The following is a 21,140-nucleotide window of genomic DNA, read 5'->3' on the forward strand; positions in this document are numbered from 1 at the left end:
AAGGGAACAGATTTGCCACCCTTTCCTGATAACTCACACGGAGGGGAGGGCAGATGGGAAGCAAGGAGCCCCGCCCCCAGGCCTTCCATCCCCTGGGTGTTTACTGAGCTTGCAGAGGTCCACACCGCAGGCCAGGCTGTTCCTGCCCGGGAACAGGAAAACAAGGTCAGCTCGGGACACAGAGCCACTGCCTGCGGCCGTCCTTCCTGGTGGGCCCCTGCCTATCACTCCCAGGGGGATGGGCTCTGGGCCTGGACCTGTTCTGTTCTGTGATTCGGCTACTTCTTTCTTACCCTCAGTCGAGGGCAAGAATGCTGGGACTGGGAACGGGGTCCAGGGCTTGCCACCAACCTGTTGAGTGTCCTGGGGTCACTCACTGACTCCCAGCATTTCCAAAGACACCAGAGAAGCTGGATGACCTCTGGTGTCTTCAGGAAGGAGGAAGGCAGTTATCCCAATTTCACCAAATGGGAACAGGGCAGCAGGAAGCCCCGCCTGAGCAGGGCTCTGGGAGCTGGGAGGCACTGTGGTGGGTGCTACTTCTGGGCTGGGCTCCAGGGCCCACAAGTACCCCCAAACCACAACCCCAAACTGTCATGGCCAGTGGCCTTGTGAGAACAGCCCTGAGGCCCGCTGAGACCTGGGCCCACCCACGCCTTCAAGGTGCCCCAGTGCCTAATCTGTAAAACAAGGGGGTCAGTCAATTGTTGCCAGGGGTGGGGCTGGGCCCTCTATGGCCCCTACTGCCCTTGGAATAAAGCGCCACCTCTGTTTGTGGGCTCCCACTCCCGCTCCCTCACCAGCCTCTGCTCCTCTGCCGCCTAGAGGGCCCACCTACCCTCGTCAGCTCCAGGGCACGTCAACCTCAACTCACACACAGCTTCCTCCAGGAAGACCTCCCTGAGCCCTGGACAGAGCCCCCGGGTGAGCGCTGCTCCAACTCAGGCAGCATTGTCGTCAACCATTCACTTGGCCAAGGGGGCACCGGGGGATGTCTGGGGACACCTGTGATTGTCACACTGTGGGTGCTCCTGGCCTCGAGAGGGTGGGGGCCAGGGATGCTGCTCACCGCCCCACTGTGCCCAGGACGGCCACCCACAGAGAGTGAGCAGCCCCAGTTGGAAGCAAGAGACCTGGTAGTGGTTTGCTGGGAGCACCAGCCATGTGGCCCCCCTCTTCCTGCCCACCCTGTGTGCCCATCCTCACTGCTGCAGCCTGGGTGCCACAAGCCCCCACCCAGGCCTGGCTGGCTGTCCCTCCTGCCACCCTGGCTTTGCCAGTCTCTTGGATGCTGGCCTCTCATCCGAGCAGGGCTCTGAGTCAGCTGGGACATTAGTCAGGGCACCGGGGAACAGGGTGTCGAATTCCAGGAGGCTCATGAGCTCAGAGCTCAGCTCTCCGTGACTCAGCCAGGGGAGTCCCATGTGATCATCACTCCTTTTGGTGTGTGACGATTACATCCTTGAGGTTCCGTTCACCGTCCCCGGCGTGAACCTGGTCCCTGTCACAGGCTCATCTCTCTGTTCCAAAGGTCAGGTGAGTATTCGTTCCTTCTCTCACTCACTCACCAAACATCCAGCAAGAGGCTGGTGAGATCCTTGGACTTAAGGAGCCAGATTCCTGATCTGGGCCTGGTGACTGTTAGCTAATTTGAGTATCACAAAACAGTTACCTCGTGGCCCTGGGAAAGTTACTTAGCCTCCCTCTGCTGCTGTTTTCTCTCCGGGAAAATAGAGATAACCAGCTCTAATTTGCAGGGTAGTGGTGGGTTTTAGAACGAGTGTGTCAGAAGGCAGCACAGTAGGTATTATCAGTCAGCTACTGCTGTGTAACAAGTTGCCACAAACTGAGTAGTTTCAAACATACCCGTCTGTCATCTCACAGTTTCTGGGTGAGGAAGCGGAGCACAGCTTGACTGGGTCCTCTGCTCAGGGGCTCCGAAGCTTGAAATCAAGGGACTGGCCGGCTGAGTTCTCATCTAGAACTTAGGGTCCCTTCCAAGCTCATTCAAGTGGTTGGCAGAATTCATTTGCCTGCAACTGTAGGACTGGGGCCCCCATTTTCTTGCTGGCTGAGGGGTGGGGGATCGCTCTCAGCTCCTAGAGGCCACACGGTCTCCTGCACAGGCAGTCCACATGGGTCTGGCCGCCTTCTCCAAAACCAGCTAGAGAGGGGCTGCTGCTGCTTCTGGTGCCGGCCTCTCCCCTCTCTTTTCATTGTGGTAAAAAAATAATACACATAATGTAGAATGATGTTAACCTGCTTGCTGTGCACAGCTCAGTAGCGTTAAGTGTATTCACACACACGAGCAGGAAGTGCTCTCTCCACTTTCTGTGAGGTGGCCCTGCATCCTCGGGACTCGGGCAAAGCCCAGCCTACCCAGGGGATCCGCAGCGGGGACCTCTGCACACCTGGTCCCTCTGCCAACTTCCTGGTCTCGTGCTGTGGTTACATTAGATGCCATCACAGGAGGAAGCTGGGAAGGGTGCCCTTGAATCCCCTGAACAATTTTTGCAATTTCCTTTGTAATTACTTGCAAATAAAAAATTTTAAAAATATATTAGGTGAAGCCATAGGCATATTTAGGTGTTGATGGGCCACACCATGTTGGGCATTCTCCAAATACCTCCTTTCTCCCCCAACACTGCCCCCCCCCCCACAGACCTGGCAATACATCCTACTGGGAGGGGCAGAGGTCAGAGAAGAGGGCAGAGATGCTCCCTGCTCCACCTTAGCGGGGGCTCAGCGCTTGGCTCAATCTCCCTGACTACGACTGTGCCCTCTCCTCCTCCTCTGTGTGGCCAGCAGGCTCCTAAGAGTCCCCAAGCCCCTGCAGATGAACCCTCGAGTGTGGACATGGTAAGATACCCCTGGTCAGGTTATTTTGTACAGAAGAAGGGATTTAGAGGATGTAGTTAAAGTCCCAAATCAGTTGACCTTGAGTGAATCAAAAGGGGAACTTGCCTGGGAAGGCCTTGCCTAATGGGGTGAGCCCTTCCCGAAGTGAGAGACTGGAAGTGTGAGGGGGTCTATGAAGGGGACTATGTGGCTGGGACAGGACCTGAGAGCCACCTCTAGGGGCTGAGAGTCGGGCCATCACTAGCTGGCAGCTGGCAGAGTGACTGGAAAGAACTGGATCCCGCTGACAACCTGAGTGGCCCTGGAAGTGGGTCCTTTCGCAGTTGAGCCCCGAATGAGAACTCAGCCCTGGCTGAGCCCACGGAGACGCTGAGCAGAGGGCCGGCCATGCCGTGTCCATACTTCGGCCCGTGGAACCGGGAGCTAACGGACAGGTGTGCTTTAAGCTGCTCTGTCCGAGGTGGCTTGTAACGCAGCAACATCTAGTGAACACACTTTGTGTGTGACGGCAAAGCAGAGCGCTGGGGTTGTACCGTCACTTTCACATTTAAGGGATGCCCCCGTCGCTCAGGAAACTCCAAGCATTTGGGGAGCTGTAAGCCAGGAACCGTGGATGAAGACCAAAATATGTATTTCTTATTAATCACACTATTGTACCTCCCGAAGGCCCTACCTCCAACGACCGTCACACTGGGGGTGAGGTTTTAACTTCTGGATTTGGAGACACCAATGGCAATTAGAGACATTTGGTGACTCAGTCAATGGAAAGCTCCTCACACAGCAGTTCCCTGTGGGCCCTGCATTTGGTGCACCGGGTCAGGCCTCCACTGGGCTGATGGTGGCTCAGGAGCCCTCAGCCCTTCAAGTCCCTCCCCCTGGTCCCCAAGTCCTGAGCACAGCCCACCGAGGCCCTCTCCAGGCACACTGATGTTTGCTGACTAAAAGAACAAAGTGGTGGGGGGGAGGGAAGTAAGGAGCCAAGGCCGACATCCTCAGTACCCACTAGCTGACAGGGAGTCAGGGCGGCATACTGCAGGGCTGGGAATGGTCTTGGGAGGATGTGGGGGTCCCTCCTGCCCACCCTGAGTGAGCCCCTCTCTGGACTCATCACAGTTCCCCCGTCCGCACCACCTGCTTGTCATTTGTGACTGTCATCCCTCTGTGTTTTGAGTCCGATGACTCTCTGATGACTGCAAGCACGCATCATCCCCTGACTTGAGGCTGACTGTTCAAGTGGTTGCCTGGCAACGAGAGCACGTGCCTGCAGATGCTGCGGGTCTGCGTGCCTTTGTTGCCAGTGGGCTCTTCCAGTTCTGGTTGCCCCGCTGGTGGACTCCCCTCTTCCTTGATCTTGGACCTGAACTTCTCTGGGCCTCGATTTTCAAAGCCATAAAAGCAGGTGGCACTAACCAACCCATGAGAAGACTAGCTGAGAGAGCTTAGCCTGCAGGGTCCGAAAGAGTGGGTCCTACTTACTCTGGTGTGGGTGAGAACCGTAGCGATAGCACAAAGCAGCGAATAAAGGCAGTGGTCCTGAGTCACCCTGGGAGGCACGAATCTCATGGAGCAGGGTTCCCCCTCAGTACTGCTGACATTGGGGCCAGGTCATTCATTCCCTGGGGTACAGCCATTCTGGACACTGGGGGTGCTGGGCCACAGCCTTGGCCCTACCTACTCGATGCCAGGTGCACCCCCAATCTTAACAACCACAGGTATCCCAGCCTCGGCCCAGTGTCCCCTGGGGGCAAAGTCACCCCTAGGTGAGACCCTGCTGTAGGGGGTCAAGCTCAAGTCCAGGCAGGACTGCCTGGGAAAGTACTGTATGGCTTGGCTTTCAGAATCAGAGGCCGAAGGCTGCAGGAAGGGGGCTCAGGGCCCTCCCTTGTGGGCTGCACAAGGGATCCTGTAATTACACACACACTGTGCACGTTTTCTGCTGGGAAGGTGGCGGGCACAGCCCATAAGCTTCCACGAGCAGAACACGATGGGTCTTGACTATCTTGGCAGTCCTTTTAGGAGAACAGTGTGTCCACGGAAAGAACGGATGATGATGTGCATTTCAACACACCCAGGACAGACCAAAAGTGGTCCCCACTCAGGGGAAAGAGGAGCACTCTGATTTGCTCCCCACACAGGGGCCACTGTTAAGATAAAAGCTCTGGCAATGCTTTCAGCAGAAATGTTCGGAAACTCTCAGAAAACTCCCAGAGAAATGTTCAGAAACTCCCACAGAAACTCCCAGAGAGACTGTGCTGTTGGGAAGTGATGAAGTTATTTTGTGCTCTATGCAGTGAGTGAGACAGCTGCAGAAATGCTTGCCTCGCCCGCGGTGCCCCCTCGGCACCGCTGACACTGTGGCTGGGTCATCTCTGAGGGGGCCCATCCTGGGGGCTGCGGGACAAGAGCAGCACGCCTGGCCCCACTCACTCAATGCCGGGAGCACCCCCAGTCTTAACAACCACAGATGTTTCCAGACCTCGCCTAGTGTCCCCTGGGGGCAGGGTCACTCTCACTGAAGAATCACTGATTTAGCCCTGGCTGGTGTGGCTCAGTGGATTGAGTGCCGGCCTGGGAACCAAAAGGTTGCTGGTTTGATTCCCAGTCAGGGCACACAACTGGGTTGTGGGCCAGGTCCCCCGGTAGGGGGGACTCGGGAGGCAACCACACATTGATGTTTCTCTCCCTCTCTCCCTCCTTCCCTTCTCTCTAAAATTAAATAAATAAAATCTTAAAAAAGAAAAAAACCCACTAATTTAAACCAACATGCGCCAAATACCATTTCCACACCTGACCTCATTTCAGGTGCTCAGTAGCCCGCTGTGGCCAGCGGCCACCACGTTAGAAGTCGCAGCTCTGGACGCTGTGCTCAGCTCAAACCCAGTGTCGCCCCCCAAGCGGGATGGTCTGCGCACTCCGTGGACGCAGGTCCCTGGGAAACCACATGGCACCACATGGCTGCCATGTTGTAGGGACTCTCGCTCGCTGTGAGGCAGGACTCCGCTGGCTGTGTCCCCAGCCCCACCCTCCGAACTTCAAGACAACAGCACGTTCCGCCCACTGGAAACACTGCACCTCCAAACAAAGTGTGAGAGGGACCAGTGAGACAGGGCCTCACTATGTGAACTTGCCCCCAGGGTCACCGGCCAGGACTAAGGAGCGCCACCAGTGGGCCCACAATTCCTGCTAGAAGGTCACCTCCAGGAGAGCTGGGGGCTTGGGTGGTCCTGGGCACTGCTGTTTCCCCAGAACCTGGCCCGGGCAGGTGTCTGGACATCCTCGCTGAGGGAGCGAATAAAAATCTCTGGGCGGGTCGCCATGTGCCCAGCCAGGCCAAACAGTAACTACCCAGGTAAGTGTAGTCAAAGGTGTGACACGCACACAAGGGTGCCACTGGGGCACACCAGGCAGATTCCACACTCAGGAGGCCCCAGAGGCTTCTGAGGGTTGGTGTCATTTCAGTGAGCCCCAAAGGAGTGGCTGCATGGGACTGGCCTGCAGAGGCCCCACGTGGCCAGCGCTTCAGTGTTGGGGGTGGGAAAGCAGCAGCCAGGCTGCCACCCCCGACCCTGCCTCTTTCGCTTCCCTGACGCAGCCTCTGCTCCAGCCACTGGGCCACGCCCAGGTACAGGGTGCATTTGGGGGTGTGCAGATGCTCTGGCCCCCATGGTCCTTGAGCCCCTGTTTTCTGCCTCTCTCCTACACCAACAGACAGGGGCTCTGTGTCCGTGAGACGGCTGGGGCGGGGGGGAGGGGGGGAGGGCTGGAAAAGGGTGACTATGGGACTCTCACTGCTGAATCAGAATATCTCAGAGAATAGGGATGGGTGGTTACAGGGATCCAATAGAGGCAAGAGGTTGACTGAAGATGTCTGGGTACCCACCTACGTGTACCTAAGAGTCCACTGCCACCTGGCTCAAGGCCCAGTCTGATCCCATGGGCCTTCTCTGCCCCCTAGTGGCTTCCAGAGGGAACCGCAGCCCTGTGGCAAATATTGCCCAGACCCAGACACCCGGGAGCAAACCTCACCACCCACCGGCATCTGCAGAAATTCAGAGGAGCAGATCAGAGCACTGGTTCTGCCCCCAGGATGGGTAGCAGTGACCCTTACTCAATGACACACCAGCTCTCCAGAGAGGTGGCCACTCCGTAGTAGGAGACCATGGTCAGAGTCTTGCCCGTCTTGGACCCTGGTGCCATGGGGAACTGAATGTGAGGATGCCTGTGGACGGCTAACAGCTCCCAGCAAACACGATGTGCTCAAGAAGTGACTATTAAAGTTTTAAAAATGACACAGCCTGGCATCGCCCACTTCAAGGAGTTCTCTTCATACCCTCTGCAAGACCCGCCTGCGGTAGGCCAGCTCAGCAAATAATTCCATCTCCCTCCAACAGGGCTCCTCCTGGCTGCCATCGGGCAGTCACTCTCCACGGGGCTGTATGGGGCACTCTGGGGTGCTGAGAGCATCCCGGCTCCCATCCACTAGATGCCAGGAGCACCCCCAGTCGTGACAAACAAAGATGTTCCCAGACATGGCCTACTGTCCCCTGAGGGCAGAATCCACCTCCCGTTGTACGTAAAGGGATCAAAGCCAAAGAAGACGCGTTCAGAGTGTCCAGCGACTCGGACGTCCCGCTGACTCGCTGGCGTGAGACTCGCACACCGCACTCACAGCGCTCAGACAGCAGGAACCTCTGTCTCCGTGGCGTTCCCAAAGCTGTCTCCCTAGAAACGCCGTCGTTAGCACGTAGGAAAATGTAATTAGCGGGCTTTCCCCCTGTGGGGATGACACAGATTCGGGTCTGTAATAAAGACGAATGGGTCCCTCTAGACCCGAGGCAGGTGGGGCAGCGCTCCCCCTTCAGCACTGCAGGCGTCAGGATCTGGTCATTCTTGGGGTGGGAGGCCCTCCTGGGCGCTGTGGGGTGCTGAGCAACATCCCTGGCCCCCACCCACTCGGTACCAGGGGCACCCCCAGTTGTGACAACCACAGATGTCCCCAGACATCTCCACATCCCCCAGGGGCCAGATCGCCCCAGGGAGACCCACGAGCACAGCCGAATTTCAAACGGCTCAAGGAGTTAAGTGCAAAATGTGCAACCAGGACGCAATGCAGGTGAATTGTTTTTATAATCCTGAAATTGAAGAGTGCCTCCCAAACGCAAAGAACACTTGTGTGCCTACAGCGAACCAGCGCCGGCCAAGCGGGAAGACACGCTCAGAAAAGTAAGTGTGTGCATGACAGACGCCAGGCAGCAGCGAGCAAGTACGCGGGAGGAGCTCACGCAGATTTATGAGAGAGAGAAACCCCCAACGCAAACACGGCCAGGCCACTCGCAGCGGAAGCTCCTGAGAGCAAATGCTGAATCCACGGATAATGCAGAAGACCCAGACACAGCAGCCACGCGAGTGTCCTGGCTGGTCAGGATGTGAAAACTGTAGTAGGATATTAGGGGAAGCGCCCTGGGAATGGAAATAGTGCATTTCTGGGGGTCCCTGTGGCTGAAAAGTCAAAAATGTATATGAAAACACCCTGATTTAAACAGACAGACAGACATACAGACAGATACACACACCCTGCAAACCTACTTATAGGAACTTACCCCAAATAATAACCACCCGCAATTGTACAAAGTTTGCACAAGGACATTCGTCCCAGATCACAGCAAAAAAAAAAAAGGGGGGGGGGAATAAATACCCACAGAAGCCCACCAAGAAGACACCAGTCAAATCAATTATAAAATTATTTTAAAGAAATAAATGATTATACGTGTATAGGTGGAACGTTAAACCGGTGTCAGAAAAGATGGAAATCCAGCTTTACTGATGAGGAAAAATGCCCATTGAGTGAAATGAGCTTATTAAAGGAAAAAGCCTATTTTTCTAAAATCATCATGCGGGTGCAGTTCACGGAGATTGGAAGAAGAGGACACTCACCAGATGCCCACAAGGTCCTCGCTGGTGGGGGTTTGGGTGGCACTGCTCCCCTATACTTGCCCGCACTCCCACTTTCTTTTCGCAGGAAGCCGGTGTGGGGCTGACGCAGCACAGCATCGCCCGTCCAGCCCCGTGCAGACCGCACGCCTGCACTCACCAGGCTCCCCTCGGGCGGGCGACTTTTCGAAGCAGGAGTCAGGCTGTAAGTGTGCCCTGCGCCTAGGCTGAGCCGCAACGAGTCAGGTGGACGCCAAGGCTCCAACCTCAGCGTTTTGGTCTCTGGCCTCAGGGACAGCCTCTTCTCTCTGGCTTAGCTAAAATATATGTATCTTTTTTAATTCTGAAAATTTACTAGTTTGAAGTACACAACTCAAAAGATTTCCTGCTGAGCTCACTGAGCCATGTGACTGGCCCCCGCCACGCAGCGCTGGACCCCTCCCTTGGCCCCATCAGATTCCCGATGCCCATCTCATTCACGTTAAAAGCACCTTCCCACCCAGCCCCTGGCAACCAGTACGCATTTGCTTCCTCTAGAAATTTCATCTAAATGGACTCAGGCAATGTGCTGAGTCTGCCATCTTTGGGGTCTGCCTTCTTTTCTAACATTTTTTCTTTTATACAAATACAAACACTGAATAGGAACAGCCAACATTATAAAGGCATCAGATCTCCCTGAAGTTTATCCATAAACACAATCCTAATCAAAATTCCATCAGGATTGTTAGAACACGGGAAGTTTATTCTAAATATCACACAACAGAGAAGACTCCATGAGTGTGGCAAAGACATTTAGGGAGAAAGGAGCAAGGAGTAGGGGGCTCCCCACTGGGCAGGAGCCACACCCGAGAACTGCAGTAGAGGCAACAGGCCAGGGTGGCCCAGAGCACAAGCAGTCCCTAGCCATTTTCACACCATTTTCTCTCCCCACATTCTAAGAGCTCCTCAAAACCCTTTGGGGAATGAGGCCAGAGAGAAACAGACAGAAGCTAACAGAACAGGACCTGAGCCTTAGCTCTGTCCTAACGTGTTAAAAAGGAACCTTCCTGAAGTCATTGCAGGGCCCCCGCCTGCCAGGGTGGGTGACAGGTCTCCGCTCCTGGCAGTGGTGCAGCTGAAAGCAGGCCAGCGCGCTCGCACACCCTCCGCCCTGGCCCCGTCCCGGGTGCACTGGGCACCTGGGGTCCAAGAGCCGAAGACCTTCTCTGTTGCTGCCATGCGCTCTCGGCGGAAAGGACAAACCCTCAGAGAAGATTCTGGCGTGCGTAGCCAGGACACACGCCCCAACGGCAAACCAACATCTTAACTCTCATCCTGGCTCCGAAAGGCCAACCCAACACCTGCGCGAACTGTGGATGTGGAGAGAAGAAAGCACCTGGACACCGACCTGTGCGCAAGGCCTCGGGTCTTCGGCGTCGAGGTTCCAGGAACCAAACGTCCGCTCCCTGGAAGAGAAACATAAGACTTTAGCTAAGCATCACGTGGCCAGAAATTCGGGTGTTCCTGCAGGCATCGGCACAGAAGAGTCACAAGCTCACGGCTAGACAATGGTAAAAATCGTGTTGGGAGTTCTGCCTTTTGGTTACTCGGGCAGACACTGGGGATAGCACAAACAGGGTGCTTCAAGAAGCAGAGAGGGCAGATTTAATAACGCAATTACCGATTTAGGACACTATCCCTGGTAAATTTCCACGTTTCAAAACTAAGTTAAATGAGAGGCCTGGATGTTTACAGGCCCTTTTGTCAAAGATGTTGACCTGCATCATTTGAACCTCGTGATCCCCTGGGAGGAAGAAGGGGAGACTGAGGCAGCCCCCTGCCCCAGGGCGCCCAGGTCTGCCTAAAGGCGCTGTGAGAACTAACTGCCTCTGGGGCCCTGGACGAGGCCCTGGGCCAGACGAGAGGGAACCAGGGAAACCAGAACGAGGGGTGGAGCTGAGTGCGAGTCAACGTGCCCACGTCTGTCTCTTGCCGGTCACAGACCTGCAGGGACTATGAAGACATGACCCTTGGAAAACTGGGTGATGGGTAGACGGGAACTCCCTGTACCGTCTTTGAAACTCTTCTAAAAATCTAAAACTATTCTAAAGTAAAAAGAATAACTCAATGAAAAATTTTAAGTGCTGGTTCCTTTCCCCAAGTTGAGGCTAATTTGCTACCAGTAAAAGGCCAGGATGGAGAACTGAAGTCCCCACTGTCACCTGCAGGTGGCGCCGCTGCCCCAGGAATGCCCTAAGCCCTTTGGGATCCTGGAGCTGCTAGAACGGAACCCAGCAGGATCTGCTCTTCCAGGCCACCACTTAGGACAGGAACTGCTGGGACACTGAGGCAAAAGGGGCACCTGGGGACTGTCTGGCCAAGCAGCAGTGGCTGGAAGAGATGAGGAATGAGAGGGCTGGAGCAACACACGCTTTGCCCTGGAGGCCATGACTTGCCTCAACCTCGCAGGAACCATTTGCGCATATAATCCTTCGACTTTTTATTTTTGCATCAATTAAAGACTCACAAGAAACTGCAAAACCAGCAAAGAGGGGTCCCAGGAACCCTTCGCCCAGTTCCCCAGATGGCAGCTCCTTACGCAATTAAGGGACGTCATCAAACCCAGGAAACAGTGCCTAATAAACGAGGTGCCACTTTTACAGTCTTATTGGGACATCATTTTCATGCCACACGATTCACCCATTTGAAATGCATGACTCAGTGGTTTTTAGTATATTCACAAGGTTGTGTGACTGGCACCAAATTAAATTTTAGGACATTTTCATCACCCTTAAAGGATACCCTGTCCCCATCAGCCAGCAGCCACTTCCCAGCCCCTGGCAACTACCAACCCACTCCTGTCTCTGAGGGTCTGCCGTTCGGGACACGCCACGTAAAACCACACAGTGATTGAATGCACAGTGAATCGCAGTGTGTGGCCTTTTGTGTCCGGCTTCTCACTGAGCATCGTGAGTTCCAGGTCTATCCGCGCTGTAACTGCCTCACTCCTTTTCGTGGCTGAGTAATATTCCACCGTGTGGGTGGGCACATTGTTTAGCCAACATCCACTGATGGACATCTGGGCTGTTCCCCCCTTTTTGCTTCTGTAAATTGTGCTGCTGTGAACATGGGTGTCTCACGAATCACTTAAAAAGGGTTTCTCGCTCTCTGCCTCTACATCTACCGACTACAAATCTCCCCATCCCCAGCCCTTGAACACCAGCTGCTGGCCGCTGTCCTTGAGCTCTTGAACTTGGACTTGAGCAGTGAGGTAACCTCCACCCCTGCTGCCCTTGGCCCAGACCAGCTTGGGCATCCTGGACAAAACTCATCCCTGCAGCTCCTCCCCGGGGCCACGAGATGGCAGACTGCGAGCTCCACCAGCGGCGCCAGGCTGCGCCCAGGACTTCACAGCTCGCTCGGCCAGACAAGATGCCGGACTTCCGCTTCCCGTCGGAGTGAATGCCAAGCCCCACAGGACCTGCCAAAGAATTTGCAGAGCCAGAGAAAAAATGAAGCAGTGGGATCCCTGGTTCAAAAATCAGTGCAAATTTCGAGATGGCAACAGCAGGGTGCGCAGTGGCCTGCAGACCCCAGAAAGACCCTGCCCTCGGGAACTGCCAAGAGGTAGAGTAGATAAACCTCAGGCACAAGTAACGAACACTCTGGGTAGAACATCCCAGGTGCTGTGAGGGACAAATAAACCACGCAAGAGAACGAGCATCATCTCCCACGGTGGTGGTCAGCGGCGCCCTGAGGAAGGACTCGTGCGTCCCCCTGCGGTGGGTACCACTTACTGCAACCTGTGAGGCTCACTGTCCACATGCCTCTTCTTAAAATTGAGATATATAGTTCACATGGTATAAAATTCACCCTTTTAAAGTGTCTGATTCAGAGCCTTTTAGGATAGTGACAGGGTGTGCAAGCACCACACTGTTTGACCCCAGGACCCTGTCACCGCCCCCAAAGAGACTCTGTGCCCATCAGCATTACATGGTTCAAAGTCAAGCCTCCCCAGAAGAGACAAGACCCCAAATGGCAGGAATCTCGTGTGTTTTGCCTGCATGGCAGTTCCAATAGCTTTCGCCAGGCCCGCCCACGGGAGGGGCTCGGGGATTCCTGCGCACCATTCAGTCCAGTGCTAAGGGAGCAACCTGCAGAGCGGGGTGATGGGGAGGAGACCAGGCGGAGCCCAGAGCTGGGTGAGCCTGAAGCCTGCCCAGAAGCCTGGCCTGAAATGAGACTGACACTTGGGAACCCCACTGCATTCCTGTGGGCCAGGCACAGGGGCAGGGGCAGCGCAGGCTTGGCTTGGGGCCAGACCTGTCATGCGCGCTGGTCCTCAGCTGCAGACTTCGGCTGTGTCATCTGTCACCTTGGAAAAGGAAAGTAAAACCATAATCTCAAACCAAGAGCACTTGAGGGTCTTCCTTCATTAACTTCCTGGTGGTTCCTTATAATTTGAAAAAGGTTCAATAAATTTGAAGCGGTGGATGGTGGGCAGGGACACAGGTGACTGGACCCTGAGCTCCCAAACCTGGATTTTCAAAACTGCCAAAAACACGGCCATGAGATTGGCTTAGGGGGAGGATGATGGATCCCTGACAAAGCAGGACAGGCCTGGAGGGGTCAGGTTGCTCTGGACCCTTTAGAGTCCATCACCAGTGAGGAGCTGAGGAACCAGCCCTGGCTGACCCAGGATGTCACATCTGGGCAGGAAGCCAGCAAGTCACAACCTACTTCTCTAGATCAGAGGTTCCAGAACTTTTCCAAGGGTTTGGACAACCGACACATGTGTGCAAATGCTGCCCTCCCTCCCTCTAGAATCTGAGCCCCCCTCACTGCTTACATTTGGAGCAATTGCTCTCTGGGGGGGGGCATCCTGGGCACTGTGAGGCACTATAACATTCCTGCCCCACCCCCACTCAATGCCAGGAGTTCCCAAAGTCCTGACCACCGCAGATGTTCCCCATTTATTGCCTAGTATCCCCCGCAGGGAGGACAGGGAACGCAGCAGTCAGCTTCCGGAGCTGCACTCCTGTCCTGAAGGGCAAATCCCTTTGCGGGCAGGAGCCTGCTATCAATCTCAAGGGCTGGCGCAGGGCTGGGGTGAAGGGCAGTCACGAAGAACTGGGGGGCACAGGGGCCTGTGGGCTGTGCAGGTGGGATGGCATGTGGCTTTGACCTGGCAATCCTTAAGAAAGGGGCCCCTGGGCAGGTTTCAGGGCACACCTGAGTCCCAGGACTGATGACACTCTCGTGGAGCAGCAGAGAAGGGACACGCCGCCCCCGCCGTTCCTGTCTGATGTAAGTACATTTGAATTGTGTGCTCTTCGCAGGGCGAGTTTGGTTCTGGGGGCAAGGGGACAAGGAAGTCACAGATATCACAATGGCCGTGGCCTCCACGGGCCCCAGCACATAACAGACGCCCCGCGTGCCGGTGCTGTGAGAATCTCCTACGGCGGGGCTGACCAGCGCCGGACTCTGTCCGCACCGATGGTACGGCAGGGGTCCCTGGGGAAGGTGATGGTGCCACAGGGCACCGCGGGGTCAGGCAGACGTGTGCTGAGTGTGGGCAATGGTGCCTGATGGCTGCGCGTCTGATGCCCCGTGCTTCCGTTTTCTCACCTGAGACAAAGCCAAGACTGTCTGCTTGGGACCTGAGAAAAAGATGGAACCCGACCACGAGCACCGAACAGAAAGCGCTCTGTGAGAAGTGCTCCTATGACCCAGAGCAAAAGAGAGAAATAAAGTCTCTTCACTGCCCACCGGGCCCTGTGACCTCAACTACTGGTAGTCACCCCTTTGTCTAATCCCCTCTCCTGAAGTGTGGGGGGCCAGTGACTCTGGCAAAGGTGAGGGGGTGTCACTTGGGTATTACATTGCAGAAGACTGTGACTTGCACCTGGCTGACAGACTCAGCTGCTGCCTCAGCCTGCACGCGAGACCAAGCAGCCACGTCAGCGACATCCGTGTGGCCTGCGTCCCGCAGCCAGGGACGCACTAGGGCCCAGAGGAACTGCATCCGAATCCAGCCGACTGCCGTGATGCTGGGAACTGGCAACCTCCCCCGCTGAGCTTTCTGATGAGACCCCAGCCCCGCGGACACCTTGACTGCAACCAGTGAGAGACCCTGAGCGGAGGACCCCGACTCCTGACCCACAGACACTGTGAGATACTGAATGTGTGTTGTTTGAAGCCGCTACATTTGGGGTGGTTTGTTACGCAGCATTAGCTCACTAGTAACATAACAGGAGACTATTGAAGTAAATCATTCGCACAGTAGAACAAAAGCATCCCAATACTTACTGAACATACACATGCCAGTCTCTGTGCTAAACATTTTATATATACCTGCCCATTTAGTTATAAACACTATTATAAATGAACAAACTGGGTCCCAGAGAAAGGGGGCAAACTGCTCACAGTCATACGCAAGCATGGCTAGGACCAGAAGCCAGACCGGGCAGACCCCGGCCATAAGTCCCTCGTTATTTCCCAGTTCTGGGAAAGCAGGGAACAGACCTTAGATAAAGGCGAGACGGCGAGCAGGGGATGGCAGGCTCTGGCCACGGGCCCCACCCAGCCCACTGCTCGCTTCTGTAAATACAAAGTCTTATTGGCACACGACGCCCCTCTTCACGTACATGTTTCTTATACTACAGTAGAAGCGCTGAGTAGTAATGACAGAGGGCAATCGGCCTGCAGAGCCAAATATTTACACTCTGGCCTTTACAGAGTTGGGTGATCCGTGAACTCGAGTTGGATTCCAGAGAGCTTCGAGTGTCACAAAGAGAAATCCTGGTTTTCCGAGCAGCAGAATGTTGCAAAACCAACGCCGGTGCTTTCACGTGCTGGGGTCCCCTGTTGGGGGGGCCCCAGACACGAAGCGGCATCACAGTGATTGTTTAATGACGGTCTGCAAACTACAGCGTAACTACTCGTAGTGAACAGGGACCGGCACAACGGCACGCACACACGCGCACCAACACTGGCGCGTCGGCTGCACACAACACACGACACTGAGTGGCGGTAACGGGGAGTGTGGGTGTGTAGGGGTGGGGAAGTACGGAAACCCTCTGCGCTGTCTTCCACTTCTCTGTTCACCTAAAACCACTCTAGTAAGTAGTCTCTTAAAAAAGGGTCTCGAACAGATAAGTTAGGAGTTACATCATCATGAACCAAGAGAAAAAGGGGGGAAGGGAGGAAGTTAGGAAGGGAGGAAGGAAGGACGGGAAGAAGGAATGGAGAAAGGAAGAAGGAAGGGAGGGAGGGAGGGAGGGAGGGAGAGGGAGGAGAGAGCCCAGCTAACCCCTAAGCATTCTCGTGCTACCAGCCGATCCCTTCACAACAGCCGTTACCAACGAGACCCCGAGAGAAGCCAGGTCAGTCCTGACCAAAGGGTTTCCTCCTTTTCCCTCCAAGCTCCCACAAATGTTGTAATAATGTGATATGTAAGCGTCAAACTCTCCTGCCACTCAGGCCTGGATTAACTGACACCAGAGCCACGCCAGGCCCAGGGACCACAGCGGCCCCAGGGGCAGATCAGAGCAGAACCCCGACAGAATCTCCCCCACGTGTGGATTCCTGCCCAACCTAAAGCGTTTGCTGGCTGGAGATGAGCTGACTGCTGCAAGACGGCACAGAGCAGGAGACCACCTCCTCGTTCTCCCCCTGCGGATGAGGCTCAACCCACTCCTCCCGCCACTTCCGCTTGGGGAAATTCAATTCCTCCCATCTCCTGGAGTGAAGCTCTCCGAGGGGCCCCTCTTCCTCCTTGTGCCCCAGCACCGTGTGGAAAGGAGAAACTAGACACATGTCTCTCGTCACCCACCCTGTGTCTGTCCTCCAAACTTCACAGGGAGAAGGATAAAAACAGCTGAACTAAGTGGACAAAAGGCACCCCAAGGACGTTTCCAGACACTGCAATTCTACCCAGGATGCCCTGGGAACGGCCTGGGCTGGAAACACCGATGACTGCCATTTCTCGGGGAAACCACTGAATCTACCACTTCACACAGCATTTCTGGGTGATGGCAGGTGGTGTGCTTTTCCTGTGGTTTTATAGGAACACTGGGCAAATGAACTGTTCCATCTGACTCCTGAAAGAAGTCCACCTGCTGTGCTAGCCAGTCTCCACCGGCCGGTCTGCTGACACTCATGCTCCTGAGCGGTCTCCTCCCTCCCTGGGCCACAGCAGGTCCATGTGACCAATCACACGTGCAAGAGGCGACAATGTGTCACTTCCGAGACCAAGTCCTGAAAGACACGTGGCTTCCTCCTCACTCTCTCTGGGGAAAACTGGCTGCTGCATTATGAGGATGCGCACGCACACCAGGGAGCTGCCCTGGAGGGGCTCCTCCATCCCGGCAGAGCCTCCAGGAGAGGCAGCCCTGGCTGGCATGTGCTCTGCAACCTCCTGAGAGTCTCCGAGCGCGGGCCACCCAGCCAAGCTGCCCTCAAATTCCTGACCCATCGAAACGGTGGGGTAATACACGCTTGCTGGTTAAGTTGCGGGGTCATTTGTTACACAGCAAGGGACAATGGAGACACCTGCATCTGGGCTGATTCACCTGACATCTCCGTGTAGACACTTGGTCAGCTATTACGTTTTTCCGATGGCAAGCCCGAAGGGACCGGTAACTCAGTGAGAGCAGCATGGTGGGACAACTAGTGCGAGAAAGTGGAGCCTTTGGCCTCTCACAAATTATCAAGCCTTCGAAGCCAGCACTCAAAACTGAACAAACCCACTGCCTCTCTCTGCTTCCCCTAAAGCAATGTTCCCCCCCTTGGCACTGCAGGCACGGGAGCCGATCACTCTGTGGGGTCTTCCTGGGCACTGGGGAACACTGCGCAGCACACCTGAACCCCACTCATTGATGGCAGGAGCACCCCTAGTCCTGATGATCACGGATGTCCCCAGACAGGCCCAGTGTCCTCTGGGGGCGAGACTGCCCGGGAGGAGAAGCCCTGCTCTGAGCAGGCCCCCCACAGCGGGAACTGCCAGGCACCCAGCACAGGCAGCTCTCCCCAGCCCAGGCTGCAGATCCTGCCTCTGGGAACTGAGTGGGCGAGATGGGATGTCTGAACCCCTTGCCTTCCCACACTGACGTCCCACCTGCACGTGGCGGGACAGCCTCCATCTCGCTGGGGGCTGGATATAGAAACAGCACTGGCTTTTATGCACTTGCTGCAGCTATTACCTCAGCCTTCACTCATCACCACGGTAACCATCTAAATATGTCACCGTGACAAGCTATGACTGCAAATGAAGGGGGAGGAGAGCCGGGGGACTAGGGAAGGCAGCTGAGGGCCAGGGCAATGACATGCTGCTCCAAAGCCACTCAGCTGATTGTGGACTTGGTCAATACTGACCCAAATCAGGTGCCACCACGCCCCCAGTGAGACAGGGCAAATGGGCACAGTGGGCTTGACCCCAGGGGTTAAAGGTCTCTGGGAGCTGAGCAGGACTATGCTCTTGGTGGCTTATAGGCCCAACCTTCCTCTTTGTAATACGAGGGTGGGAGGTGCGGGGGGGTTCCCCTATTTTACATGGTCTGACCATTGGGGATTTGCTCTGGTGCCTTCTGTGAGCAGGGATAGGCCTCAATTTTTTTCCAAATAACTAACACAGGGTCTCTCCCCCTCAGCACTGTGGAAGTGGGGCCGGGTCATTCTGTAGGGGCCCGTCCTGGGCAGTGCAGGGCATTGGGCAGCATTCCTGTCCCCCACCCCCACTCAGTGCCAGGAACACCCCCAGAGTGACATTCCCAGGTACCGCCCGGGGCCCCCGGGGACAGGAGCACCCCACCACGCTAGGCTGTGTCCTCCACCACCTGGGGCTGTAATATACGGAGGGACAGGCAACTGACTTGGGAAGAGGACCAACTTCAGACAGTAAAAAAAGAAAATGTGCACGAACAGACTTCTCTTTCCGGTCACAGTTAAAGCAGCCGCACTGGCTCCCACGGAGCGGGGCGGAAGGGGACATATATTCGTGCGTGTGAGGGGCGGCAGGGTGGCGTACCATCTGCCCCACCTTAATTTCTCCCCCCCCCCCCCCCCCCCCGCCACCTCAGCTTCCAAACCTGCAGCAGGGAGAGCACAGCAGCACCTTCCAGGTGGGTGTGTTGGGTTAATAACATCTATAAAATGCCTAAAGCAGTGCCCAACATGTTAACAGTACACAACTGCTTTATTATTAAAACTTCGTCACATGTGCATACATCATGGACTAACGTGCACAGCAGAACTTCTTCACTACGGCAGACCCTCCATTACCTGCTTTAACGACAAGATGAGGGCCCGGCAGCGTGTTTCGGGGAAGGGCCAGCCGGTGAACATTTTTGGCTTTGCAAATTACACGGTCTCTGTCCCTACAACTCCACTGGGCTGTCTAGACAAATGGGTGTGACCGCGCCCCAACGAAACTTTGTTTACAAAACCAGGCAGCCTGGCTTCGGCCCCGGCTGCAGTGTGCGGTCCTGAAAGAAGGACGGCATTTTAGCCACAAACGCGCACGTCCAGGCAGCGGCGCAGACACACATCTCGCGCTCTCGTCCTGAACTGACACCCCGGGGCAGCGGGAAAGCTCCAGGACGCCATCGTCTGGCAAACCGATCTCAGACCATCCGACAACACACAACGCTTGCAACCCCAGAGGTGATGCTTCTTTTAAATCCAGAAGAGGGATGTTGCTTCCCCACCGCCTGGAAAACCCGTCCCCTAGTTAGTAAACCCCTCGCCTCCATCAACCGGCTAGAAAACTGAATGCAAAGGGCACCCAAAATACCTCAGTCACTAAATCAACAGGCGGCAGGTGCGGGTGAGGAGGGAGAGCAAAGGGAACCTAGGGTGCTGTGGGTGAGACTGCGAACTGGCGCAGCCACTGTGGGAAATGAAGGTTCCTCAGAAACCTCAAAACAGAGCTGCCTCACAATCCACCAAGCGCAATTCTGTGTATGTACCCCGAGAAAAGACATCAAGAAGATATGTGGACCCCAGCTCACTGCAGCATTATTTACAGCAGATGAGATATGCTTGAAAGCAACCCAGGTGCCCATCGATAGCTGAGTGGGTAAAGGTGTGAGACACAATGGAATATTACTTGGCCGTTAAAAAGAATGAAACCTTACCACTTGTGACAACACGGATCGACCTACAGGGCATTGTGCTAAGTGAAATAAGTCAGGCAAATCCCACGTTTTCACTTTGTGGAATGTGAAAAACAAAATAAATGAACAAACAAAACAGAAACAGACTCAGAGAAAACCAGCTGATGGTTGCCAGAAGGGAGTGTGGTGAGGGAACGGGAATAATGAAAAACAATAAATAACAAAATACCTAAACTTGGTGAGCAAAATCTTTGTATCATTCTAGATATGACAGTTTATCCCTGTGAAACTGTCACCAGTCAGGTCGCCTTATAACCCATCCCCAGGGCGAGAGCTGGGCTCTGCACATGGAAAACTGAGGACCATCACAGCCCAGAGGGGCCGACGGGGGGCACACGGGTCACGAGGGGTGCTGGGTGAAGTCCTGGGCCAGAAGACGGGCATTAGGGGAACCCTACAGAACTCTGAGCGCAGCATGGACCTTCGTTAGTAAGAGTGCACCAGTGTGGGTTTACTGTTGGACGAATGCACCAGAGTGATGCAGGGTGTTAACCACAGTGGGGACGGGGTGCGGGGCGTACGGGAGCTCTCCGTACCGTCTTCCCGATTTTTCTGTGACTCTCAAACAATCTAAAGTGGAAGTTTATTTTTAAAAAAAGAAGAAAAGAAGGGCGCGCCAATAGACAATTAGCTACTTATGCTCGAGAATGCTTTCAAGGGTGATGGAGGGAACATGAAGTCCCTGTCACAGCGTCTAATAATGAAAGGATTATATAAAACCTAGAAAAGCCGCGCTAGCAACAGGATATGCTAATGAGTGGGGAAGTTTGCTCTTAGGAAAGGAACAGCAGGGGAGAAGCACAAGTGGCTCAGTGGTTCCTGCACCAGCCATGGTGGCTGGGAGGCCTTGCAGCTGGAGGAAGCTTCTGGAATACCCAGGCAGATCTGGACCACAGTGTGCATCCATTCAGGAGGCCGTGGGGCCCAGCTGGCGCCCGACCAATGCCTGCCGAGCGTGCAGCCGACGGCCAGGCGTGGAGGGGGCAGGGGCTGTATGGATGCAAAGTGCCGGAAAGTAAGAGGGAAGCAGTGGTCCAAAGACAGACAGACAACTAACATCTCCTGGTCTTTGCAAGGTAAGTTATTGGACACCAGGGTCCGTCCCCTCGGCCCTATAGACACTCAGGGCCAGACGGTTCTCTGTGGGGGGACATCCTGAGCACTGCAGCCCCCACCCACTTGATGCCTGGGGCACCC

The 21,140-nt window shown here is 55.2% G+C and overlaps 1 protein-coding gene across 2 annotated transcripts in view; it reads right to left on the minus strand.

Annotated features, from left to right (window-relative positions):
• Positions 1–21,140, minus strand: part of GNG7 (G protein subunit gamma 7) — a 117,301-nt gene that overhangs the window by 69,308 nt on the left and 26,853 nt on the right. For both annotated transcript variants that reach the window (XM_053910408.1, XM_024569176.4), the window contains exon 2: positions 10,178–10,235. The gene's annotated coding sequence lies outside the window, so the exon portion shown is untranslated. The remainder of the gene's footprint in view (positions 1–10,177; positions 10,236–21,140) is intronic.

This window comes from Desmodus rotundus, chromosome 9 (genome assembly GCF_022682495.2).
Source record: "Desmodus rotundus isolate HL8 chromosome 9, HLdesRot8A.1, whole genome shotgun sequence".
In the NCBI taxonomy this organism is placed as follows: Eukaryota; Metazoa; Chordata; class Mammalia; order Chiroptera; family Phyllostomidae; genus Desmodus; species Desmodus rotundus.